At 40.5% G+C, this 10,569-nt stretch overlaps 1 pseudogene across 1 annotated transcript; it reads left to right on the forward strand.

Moving 5' to 3' along the window:
* Positions 1 to 402: 402 nt before the first annotated feature.
* On the forward strand, positions 403 to 10,107 carry LOC116081082 (annotated as a pseudogene). The gene is made up of 2 exons (XR_004114710.1): positions 403 to 483; positions 9,281 to 10,107. The product of XR_004114710.1 is annotated as a nitric oxide synthase-interacting protein pseudogene (transcript).
* The last annotated feature ends 462 nt before the right edge of the window (positions 10,108 to 10,569 follow it).

Below are 10,569 nucleotides of genomic sequence, written 5' to 3' on the forward strand. Positions count from 1 at the left end.
GAAATCCACTGAGAACCCGGCATCTTCACATCTGCTGTTGTATTTACGTTATGCATATAATATGTTTAGATATTGTGGTTTCACTTTTGTGCCTGGATATATAAACCCATTACACCCCGAATAAAGTGTCGCTTTGATACATTTACTTAGCATCCCTCCATCTCTTTGTTCTCTGCCCGTTTGATTTCAAAGGTCTAGCCCAACTTCTAGTCTTAAGTAACCCACCAACTGGAGTAGAACTGCTGGCCGGCTTCTACAGAAATTTGGATAAATGACAATCAGGATGGCACAAGACCAAAGATATGGTATGATATGATATGATATGATATATAATTAGTATAATATATTATGGAGATTGAAGCTATGTGATAGTGAAGGTTTCTAACATACACTTAGGCAGTAATGGTAGACAAAGAGGAGGGTGTCACTGAGGCTTTGATGGTGGCCATACCAAAGTCCTTCGGCTTCCTAAGATGTAGATGGGTCTGAGAACACACCAAGAAAATGATTTGGTTTCAAGGAGAAAAAAAAAAATCTTCCTGATTAAAAAGATAATCACACTGAGTAATGATTTTCTATTGTTCTGATGCTATAAATTGTTATCGTTTCCTTAATCAAAAATAATCTAAATTATTCTGTTTATTAAAAAATATTTCTGTAATTTTTTTCTCAATACCTAAGGAAGGGATAATGTTGAAAAGAGAAAGACTATATTCACTTTGTCATTTTGACTCTCACTGTAGTGGAAAAAAAACAGCCTGAACTCTATCTTTAAGTCCTCACAGAAACAACTTAAAATTCTCATTTCTCTATGCAAATTAAGTGCACCTTAAATGGTTGTATGTGTTTCCCTCTAAAAAGCAGAAAAAGGTTGTAAATTATGTGACTGTAATAACAGATGAGGCAGAGACAATGTGTTTCTGTGTATTATATCTTTGTATTGTATATTACTTCAGTGTAGCCCCTGGGGCTAATACAGGTTAAATTTGTACAGGAGAGATAAAGGAGTGAGGAGAAGTTCTTTTTTTTTTTTCCGACTTTTTTCCTAAACACTGATGACCTCTAAGGAGCAAAGACAGTTAATCAACTGTCTTACAAAAATCAGGAGATTACATGTAATATGCATAGTTTTAAAAAATACAATTACATAGTGTACTGGCTGGTTTTGTGTGTCAACTTGACACAGGCTGGAGTTATCACAGAGAAGGGAGTTTCAGTTGGGGAAGTGCCTCCATGAGATCTAGCTGTGGGGCATTTTCTCAATTGCCCCTTGTGGGTGGTGCCATCCCTGGGCTGGAAGTCTTGGGTTCTATAAGAGAGCAGGCTGAGCAAGCCAGAGGAAGCAAGCCAGTAAGAAACATCTCTCCATGGCCTCTGCGTCAGCTCCTGCTTCCTGACCTGCTTGAGTTCCAGTCCTGACTTCCTCTGGTGGTCAGCAGCAGTGTGGAAGTGTAAGCTCAATAAACCCTTTCCTCCCCAACTTGCTTCTTGGTCATGATGTTTGTGCAGGAATAGAAACCTTGACTAAGACACATAGCATATAGAATATATTACATGTACCATGCAGCATATATAATATTTACTTAATTCCTATTTCTACTTCCATTCATCTGTTTATTATCTATCTGTCATCTATCAACCAATCATCTACAATCCATTTAAATTAGACCTTAGTTATCTAACAAAAGAGATATGTTAAGAAGTATAACTATGGGGCTGGTGAGATGGCTCAGCGGGGAAGAGCACTGACTGCTCTTCGGAAGGTCATGAGTTCAAATCCCAGCAACCACATGGTGGCTCACAACCACCCATAATGAGATCTGACGTCCTCGTCTGGTGCGTCTGAAGACAGCTACAGTGTACTTACATATAATAAATAAATGAATCTTTAAAAAAAAAAAAGAAGTGTAACTATTCCCTATATGGATAAGTAGTTAAACTTCTTTTAGGATGTTTCTAAGTGTGTTAGGTGGCAGCTTTTTGCTTGTATGTATATTTTGTTTGATTTCTGTTTGTCTCAGAAGCTTTAGGAAATATGATAAAAATCGCCAAATATTTTCTAAGAAAGCACATTATAATAAATACATGAAAATATACAGATTCTTTCAAAATCTAATCAGAGCAATAGTGATACAAATAAGTGAAAATAATAATTAAAATAAATATTTAAGACAGAAAGGTGTTGTGATAGTTAGTATTATAAACTTGACAGAATTAGATTCACCTAGGAGAGGAGCCTCATGCCTATAAGGAATTACTTTTATTGTAATAGATAGGATGGGAAGACCTATGGTGAGTGGAACCAATTCACAGATGGGATCCAGAACCGTGTAAATGCAGAACTCTAAAAAGCAGATATCATCTATTAGCACTGGTTTTGCAGACATGAGAAATATCAGATATATGGGGGTTGTGGATCATCAAGTCTTATACTGTGATCCCAGATAAAACTGAAAACAAGCAAAGTAGGAATCTGGCAAGGAAGCCCTGGGAGGGTTGCAGGAAACTAGGAAGGTGATGCCTAAATTGAAATAGAGATTCCAGGATGTTGAAAAGGTGAGAACTATTGAACTTCCATTGAGGAAAACTGAATATGCAGAGTGGAGTCAGTCCAAGACAGAGGCTATGTGTTTTAAATGCAGCAGGTCTGGAGTGGCAGGGAACAAAAGATATCTATAATTTTTATACTATGCTAGGCATTTTCAGTCTAGCATTGTTCCTTTCTTTCCTTGTTATGCCCCATTCCTCCCTTTTCATATGGACATGTAACCATCCTCTATGGTACTATATATTGGAAGAATATGATTTTATATTTTGTAAACAAGGGTCATAGTTAAGCAGTTTCTGTGAATCTCAGAAGAGACTTAGGATGTTGGACTTTTGAGTAATGTTGGGACTATTAAAACCTGTGGCGATTCCTTAGATTGGAAAGTATGTTACATAAATAGATGGCTGTGAGCCCATGGGGGGTGGGGTAAGGTAACATGTCCTGGATCAAATGTGAAGTGTGCCCAATAGGCTCACTTGTTTAGACCCTTGGCCCTCAGCTACTGGCACCATTGGGAAGGTTTTGAAAGTTTTAGGAGGTGGAGCCTCACAAGAGGAAGTGAATTACTGGGTTCTAGCCTTGAGACAGGAAGCCCCACTTCCTGTCCAGGATTTCTTGTCACCACGCCTTTGCTGCCTGCTTCCCATGCCTTTCCAGGCTTGCTGCACTCTACCCCTCTGGAACTGTAAGCCAACAGCCCGTTTTCCCTTAAATCGCTTATGAAAAAAAGAATTAAAACATGTGTCCTGGATGTCTTGCCATATGATAATGAGTGAAATGAGTTGGCAAATCTCTCATGTTTTAATCACTGAGCAATAATCCTCATGTAACCAAACCATTATTCCCAACTAAGTCATATAGTTATCTATTGAGCCATCAGTCAGGAAGATGTGAGGATAGGGTTTCTTCCCCTATTTCACTTGAGTATTCTGAATAAGGCTGATTCAAAGGCCTGAATAAGGCCTATGCTTAAATCAAGAATTATTTAGGGTGGATTTTTTTTTCTCCTACAAATTTGTGATGGTTTGTATATGCTCGGCCCAGGGAGTGGCACTAGTTGGAGTAGGTGTGTCACTGTGGACATGAGCTTTAAGATCCTCATCCTAGCTGCCTGAAGCAGCCTCCAGATGAAGATGTAGAACTCTCAGCTCTGCCTGCACCATACCTTCCTGGATGCTGTCATGTTCCTGCCTTGGTGATTAATAAACTGAATCTCTGACCTATAAGCCAGCCCCAATTAAATGTTATCCTTTATAAGACTTGCATTGGCCATGGTGTCTGTTCATAGCAGTAAAACCCTAACCAACACAAAATCGTACTTGCTGCTTGCTTTAATGGAATTAAGCACAATTTTTTTGCCAACCCTTTTCCTAGACTACAAACAGCAATAGTTGTAAGAGTGTTGGTCATATTGGTAGATAATAAAATCTGCTTTCTCATTAGCTCTTTTGGTAGCTGGCGGCTGAGACTGTGATGATTGAGCTCTGAGGAAGCAGCTTCTATCCTGGACTCTTATCACAGGTATCTAAGCAGAGGAGCTGAGCTAAAAATAGAAGACTGTACTCCCCAAAACAGCTATGGCAGGCATCTAGAAGAACCATGTACAATTCCAAGGTGGCAAGAAGTCTATAGGTCAAGATGTACCTGGCATTGAGTTTCAAAAATTAGCAGGAGAAGAAGGACTGTTAAAAACAAAGCCCATGGCAGACCCTCCAGGGACAGATGTACAAGAAACATTTTTCTTGTTTTATCAAAGGTAGTTAGCACATTTTCAGAACCATTCACCTTCCCCTTGACAGTGGTTAATCAATCATGTCAAATTGTGAAGTCAAACTCACACCAATGGGATGAGATACCATGATCACTTCCATCAGAGAATGAAAAAACAGAGGCCTTTTGGCCAACTATGCTGCTTGCTAGCCCCATTTTGGCTGTGGTGCATTCTTTGTGTACGGCAAAGTAGCATTGTCAATTTAATTTTCTTTTGGCATTTGTACTCCATTTTTTTTTATTTCATTTTTGTTTTTTCGAGTTAGAGTTTCTCTGTATAGTACTGTCTTTCCTAGAATTTACTCCACAGGCCAGGCTGGCCTCAAACTCACAGAGATCTGCTTGCATCTGCCTCCAGAGTGCTGAGATTTAAGGTGTGCTACTACCACCACCCAGCTCATGTGTTCCTTTTTATGCAGTCAGATTGTTCTCTTCCAACAACTGCATAGATCAAGCCCATTGACAATGGATTCATAGATACAGCTGACACTCTGTACCTCTGGGTCCTCCATCCATGGATTCAACCTATTAGCTATGGATTAAAAATAATTGCATCTGTAATGAATATGCATTTTCTTAGCATTACCTAAACACACATTAAGTAATTATTCACATACCATTTGTATTGTACCAACTATTAAAAATAACCTAGAAGTGTTGGAAAGCACATGAGAGTGCAGGACAGTCTGGCCAGGGAAGCAGGTAGGTAGGCTAACTGCAGGTCTTCACCTCTCCCTCCACTATTCCAAATCCAATTCCAAGTCTTACCTCTAGCTCTGTAGCAGACCACCTGTTGCAGCCTCCTCCTCATCTGCTCCACCCCGATCTCCAGTGTATCACACAGGTCTATTCTTTTAAACCCCCATCCCTGACTCATTGCTATCCCAGTCCCAACTCCAGAAAGCATTCCCTAGGCATGCACAGTCTATTCCAGCCATGGAAGTAGTTAGCCTAACTGTAGATCTTTACCTCTCTCTCCTCCAAATCTAATCCCTATTCTCACTCCTACCTCTGTAGCAAGACACTTGCTATGACCTTCCCAATTCCTCTGTTCCTCCCCTCTCCTCTCTTCCTCCTCTTCTCTGATCATCCCTCCTCCTTAGTTCCTATCTCCAGCAGATCCTGTAGATCTTCTTCAACGTTCCTCTCCACTCATCCTGATATCCCAGCCCTCAACTCCAGCCAGTATTTTCTGGAAACCATGCAGCCGAGACTGACAGAGCAGCAAGTAGGCCAGTAAAGCAGCATCAGAAATTGAGACGGGCTAGGCTGACACTATGACCGGCTTCAAATTCAGTTCAGTTCAGGAGACTAGGCCTAAATATCTGTTTGCAAGGAATGAGCAAGTCCAGGCAAGTTTCTAAGAAGGACCAAAGCACCCAGACTTTGGTCTTCCTTCTTCTTGAGCTTCATGTGGTTTATAAATTGTATCTTGGGTATTCCAAGCTTTAGGGCTAATATCGACTTATCCGTGAGTACATACCATATGTGTTCTTTTGTGATTGGGTTACCTCACTCAGGATGATATTTTCTAGTTCCATCCATTTGTCTAAGAATTTTGTGAAGCCACTGCTTTTAATAGCTGAGTAGTACTCCATTGTGTAGATGTACCACATTTTCTGTATCCTTTCTTCTGTTGAAGGACATCTGGGTTGTTTCCAGCTTCTGGCTACTATAACTAAGGCTGCTATGAACATAGTGGAGCATCCCTCCTTCTTATACGTTGGAGAATCATTTGGGTATATGCCCAGGAGTGGTATATCTGGGTCTTCAGGTAGTACTATGTCCAGTTTTCTGAGGAACCACCAGACTGATTTCCAGAGTGGTTGTACCAGCTTGGAATCCCACCAACAATAGAGCAGTGTTTCTCTTTTACCACATCCTCACCAGCATCTGCTATCACCTCAGTTTTTGATCTTAGCCATTCTGACTGGTGTGAGGTGGAAACTCAGGGTTGTTTTGATTTACATTTCCCTGGTGACTAAGGATGTTAAACATTTCTTTAGGTGCTTCTTAGCCATTCGGTATTCCTCAGGTGAGAATTCTTTGTTTAGCTCTGTACCCCATTTTTAATAGGGTTATTTGGTTCTCTGGATATTAGCCCTCCATCGAATGTAGGGTTGGTAAAGATCTTTTGCACTCACTGATAAGTGGATATTAACCTAAAATCTCAGAATACCCAAGATACAATTCACAGACCACATGAAGCTCAAGAAGAAGGAAGACCAAAGTGTGGGTGCTTTGGTCTTTCTTAGAAAGGAGAAGAAAATACTCACAGGAGCAAATATGGATCAAAGTGTAGAGTAGAGACTGAATGAAAGGCCATCCAGAGACTGCCCCACCTGGAGATCCATCCCATATGCAGTCATCAAACCCAGACACTGTTGTGGATGCCAAGAAGTGCTTGCTGACAGGAGCCTGTTATAGCTGTCTTCTGAGAGGTTCTGCCTGAGCCTGACAAATACAGAGGCATATGCTCACAGTCAACCACTGGACTGAGCACGGGGTACCCAATGGAGGAGTTAGAGAAAGGATTGAAGGAGCTGAAGGGGTTTGCAACCCCATAGGAAGAACAACAATATAACCAACCAGCCCCCCCAGAGCTCCCAGGAACTAAACTACCAACCAAGGAGAGTATACATGGAGGAACCCTTGGTTCCAATTGCATATGTAGCAGAGGAGAGGCCCTTGGTCCTGTAAAGGCTTGATACCCCAGTGTAGGGCGGAGAAGCAGGAGTAGGAGGGTTTGGGGGGGGACACTCTCATAAAAGCAGAGAGAGGGGAATGGGATAAGGGGTTTCAGGGAAGAGATAGGGAAAAGGGATAACATTTAAAATATAAATAAAAAAATATCCAATAAAAAAAGAAAATTAAAAAAAATAAAGTAAAAATAAAATAAAAACAAAACATAAAACAACAACAACAACAACAAAAAACCCATATGTCTTTCAATTCCTCTTACCAATAGGGTATAGGGTATAGTGTGTATGTATATACATGCTTGTATGTATGCTGTGGTAATCGTTGCTAAAATCAACCAACAAATTAAAAGCAACTACAAATTCCTCATAAATTGTAGAAGTAATACGTAGATATAGCTTGATAAATCCTGTGTAGAGTTTTGATTTTTATTCTTGGTCTGTTGGGGTTCCTTGTAAAATAATGTTAAGAATTTCTGTTAAAAAGTATTTCTCATTCCTTTCTCATACCATGTTTTCTGTGCTGTTTGATAAACAGAGTCATTTATTAGAGACAGGATACACAGACAGAAAACAGGGGCAGACATACATTACAGACCAAAACATAGAGGCAACAAGGTGCAGACAGACCAAAGTGAGAGATGTGGAGAGTTCACATTTGGGGATGCTTTTTTCCTATCCTACCTCAATAGGAAGTTTCTCTCCTTTTATATTCTTTAATAGAACATCAAGAGAATCTACTTCTTGTTCCACAAAATTTGATCATTTAACACTGAAGGACAGTGTTAAATAATGTTTAATGAACAGTTTTCTACTCCATCAATATTTTCAATCAAAAGAGCCACATAAGGATGTAATGAGTAGAAATTATCATGGTGTTACAAAAGCTGCACCAGATGTACAAACTGTAGTTACAGAATCTCTATTCCCCATTTTTAAATAGGGTTATTTGGTTCTCTGGAGTCTAACTTCTTGTGTTCATTGTATATATTGGATATTAGCCCTCTATTAGATGTAGGACTGGTAAAGATCTTTTCCCAATCTGTTGGTTGCTGTTTTGTCCTATTGACAGTGTTCTTTGCCTTACAGAAGCTTTGCAATTTTATGAGGTCCTATTTGTAGACTGTTGATCTGAGAACATAAGCTATTGGTGTTCTGTTCAGGAATTTTACCCCATCTACATGTGTTTAGGGCTCTTCCCCACTTTTCTCCTCTATTAGTTTCAGTGTATCTGGTTTTATGTGGAGGTCCTTGGTCCACTTGGACTTGAGTTTTATACAAGGAGATAAGCATGGATCTATTTGCATTCTTCTACATGCTAACTGCCAGTTGAACCAGCACCATTTGTTATTTTGCAGTCTTTTTTCCACTGGATGATTTTAGCTCCTTTGTCAAAGATCAAGTGACCATAGGTGTGTGGGTTCTCTTCTGGGTATTCAATTCTATTCCATTGATTCACATGCCTGTCTCTGTACTAATACCATGCAGTTTTTATCACTATTGCTCTGAAATACATCTTGAGTTCAGGGATGGTGATTCCCCCAGAAATTCTTTTGTTGTTGAGAATAGTTTTTGCTATCTTGGTTTTTTTTTTATTCCAAATGAAATTGCAAATTGCTCTTCCTAACTCTATGAACAATAGAGTTGGAATTTTGATGGGGATTGCATTGAATCTGTAGGTTGCTTTCAGCAAGATAGCCATTTTTACTAGATTAATCCTGCCAATCCATGAGCATGGGAGATCTTTCCATCTTCTGAGATCTTCAATTTCTTTCTTCAGAGACTTGAAGTTCTTGTCATATAGATCTTTCGCTTGCTTGGTTAGAGTCACACCAAGGTATGAAATATTATTTGTGACTATTGTGAAGGGTGTCGTTTCCCTAATTTCTTTCTCAGCTTGTTTATTCTTTGAGTATAGAAAGGCTACTGACTTGTTTGGCTTAATTTTATATCCAGCCACTTGGCTGAAGTTGTTTTTCAGCTGTAAGAGTTCTCTGATGGAATTTTTGGGGTCACTTAAGTATACTATCATATCATCTGCAAATAGTGATATTTTGACTTCTTCCTTTCCAATTTGTATCCTTTGACCTCCTTTTGTTGTCTAATTGCTCTGGCTAGGACTTTGAGTACTATATTGAATAGATGGGGAAAGGGGGTTACAGCCTTGTCTAGTCCCTGATTTTAGTGGGATTGCATCAAGTTTCACTCCATTTAGTTTGATGTTGGCTACTGGTTTGCCAAATATTGCTTTTACTGTGTGTAGGTATGGGCCTTGAATTCCTCAGGCTATGGGACCCAGAACATTCGACTGAGCCAGGATGCTGTGAAGGACTTTGACTGCTGCTGTCTCTCTCTGCAGCCCTGCCATGACCCTGTGGTCACACTAGATGGCTACCTGTATGAAAGGGAAGCAATCCTGGAATACATCCTACACCAGAAGAAAGAGATTGCCTGGCAGATGAAGGCCTATGAGAAGCAGCGAGGAGCCCAGAGAGAGAAGTGCAGAAAGAGCTTCAGCGAGCTGCAGTACAGGACCAAGTTTGAGGCTTCCTTGAGAAGGAGGCAACCAGTGTGATCAGACCCCCAACTCCTTCGTGCCCAAGGCCACCACCTTGCCCAACACAGACAGTGAACAGCCAGGGCCCAGTGTGGGTCCCCTAGGCAAGGACAAGAACAAAGCACTGCCCAGCTCCTGGATCTCCTCACTAACACCCGAGGCAAAGGCCACCAAGTTGGAAAACCCAGCCCGCTCCATGACTTGCCTGAAGTCGACTGCGCATGTCGAACCTGTGCTTCACACAGCTGGACGATTCTGTGGACCGCGTGGGGCTCATCACACGCAGTGAGGACTACGTTTGTGCAGTGACCCGAGACAGTCTGAGCAATGCCACACTGTGTGCAGTGCCCTCTGGGGCCGTGGTCACCCTGGAGTGTGTCGAGAAACTGATCCGGAAGGACATGGTAGACCCCGTGAATGTGGATAAACTGACAGAGTTCGATATCATTGTGTTACAGCTGGGCGGCACAGGTTTTGCGTGCTCCGGAGTGAAGCTACAAGCGGAAATGTCCTGGCTAGTGATACAGGCCTGAGCCATGGCCTAATAAATGTGGATGTGAACAACAACAACAAAAACAAAAAACAAAACAAACAAACAAAACAAAACAAAACAAAAACAAAAAAATTGAATTCCTCATCTTTCCACGACATTTATTATGAAGGCCTGTTGAATTTTGTCAAATGCTTTCTCAGCATCTAATGAGATGATCATGTAATTATTTTCTCTGAGTTTGCTTATGTAGTGGATTACATTGATGAATTTCTATATATTGAACTATACCTGCATCCCTGGGATGAAGCCTACTTGATCATGATGGGTGGTTGTTTTGATGTATTTTTGACTTCGATTTTTGAGAATTTTATTGAGTATTTTTTGCATCAATATTTATAAGGGAAATTGTTCCGAAGTTCAGTTTCTTCGTTGAGTCTTTGTGTAGTTTAGGTATAAGTGTAATTGTGGCATCATAGAATGAATTGGGTAGTGTTCCTTCTGT

The sequence above is a fragment of the Mastomys coucha genome, unplaced genomic scaffold (assembly GCF_008632895.1).
Source record: "Mastomys coucha isolate ucsf_1 unplaced genomic scaffold, UCSF_Mcou_1 pScaffold6, whole genome shotgun sequence".
NCBI lineage: Eukaryota > Metazoa > Chordata > Mammalia > Rodentia > Muridae > Mastomys > Mastomys coucha.